A 1607-nucleotide genomic window follows, 5' to 3' on the forward strand; every position below is an offset into this window, starting at 1 on the left:
AATATTGATTGATTGATTTTTTATGTGGTATATACTATATATACAAAGAGATTTTGGACTGAAATTGTGGATAACTCTGGATGTCTCTTCTTCCAGAAAAAAAGCCTAGATGACTTATTGATCAGAAATACCAACATCCCGACAATTGAAAGGATTAGATCGTGCTATGTGAAAAAGAAGGAAACCTGCTAAACTTAATTTTTTCCACTCCATAAATTTTTTAATTTTATTTTTAATAATTAAAATTTTCAATTACAGTTGACATATAATATTATATTAGTTTCAGGTGTACAACACAGTGATTAGACATTAATATAACTTATGAGTGATCACCCCATAAGTCTAGTACCCATATGACACTACAATATTACAATATTATTGACTATATTCCTTAAGCTGTACTTTATTACTTCATGACTGTTTTTATAAGTGGCAATTTGTACATCTTTGTTTGTTTTGGTTCTACCTAATTCTTATTTATTTATTTATTTATTTATTTTTATTAGTTTCCCTTCCCTTTTCACCCTCCAACCGCTCTCCCATCTGGCAACCATCAAATGATCAAATGTTCTCTGTGTCTGTGAGTTTGTTTCTGTTTTGTTTGTTTGTTTGTTTTGTTTTTGTAGCTCCACGTATAAATGAGATCATATGGTATTTGTCTTTCTCTGTCTGACATTTCACTTAGCATAATTCCCTCTAGGTCCATCCATGTTATTGCAAAAGGCAAGATTTAATTTTTTAATGCTGCATAATGTTCCATTGTTTATATGAGGTGTGATAAAAAATACGGTGAATGTTTATATTTTAAAAAATGTGTTACAGTAAAAGACACATTGCCATTAATCTACCTCAAGATACTCCCCCTCGCTTTGAACATACTTATCCCATCATTCTTGTTACTTTCTGAAGCAGTCTGGAAATCCTTTTTCATGAGTGCCTTTAGTTGTGCTATCCTGGCTGCCTTCATGTCTTGAATTGATTCAAAACGTTTTCTTTTCATGGTCATTTTGACTTTGGGGAAGAGCCAGAAGTCACACAGTGCCAGATCCGGTGAATAAGGTGGATAAGAACACATGGTAATGTTTTTATTTGACAGAAATTGCTGTACCAGAAGCGATGTGTGACACAGAGCATTGTCATGATGGAGGATGAAGTAAAGACACACATAACAGAGAACTTCCAGAACTGCTTCTAAAAGTGGCAAGAACAATGGAATAAGTGTGTTTGAAGTGAGGGGGAGTATTTTGAGGAGGATTAATGGCAATGTGTTTTTACTGTAATAAATTTTTTTAAATTTAAGCATTCATTGTATTTTTCAATCACATCTCATCTGTACCACATCTTTATCCATTTGTCTATGGGCACTTACGTTGCTTCCATATCTTGGCTATTGTAAATAATAACATTGGAATATGTAACAGAAGAACTCTAAATATTGTATGGATCTACAATATTACTTTAAGAGATATTAAAAGTTACATGTAATAATGATTTATATGATAAAAGTAATATAGTATGTTTTAAACAATAACGTGTCATATGTGATTGTTACAATGCTTGAACATAACACATAAAATTCCAAATATAAGCATCGCTTTAAGAGTTTT

Source organism: Hipposideros armiger, unplaced genomic scaffold, assembly GCF_001890085.2.
Source record: "Hipposideros armiger isolate ML-2016 unplaced genomic scaffold, ASM189008v1 scaffold_478, whole genome shotgun sequence".
In the NCBI taxonomy this organism is placed as follows: domain Eukaryota; kingdom Metazoa; phylum Chordata; class Mammalia; order Chiroptera; family Hipposideridae; genus Hipposideros; species Hipposideros armiger.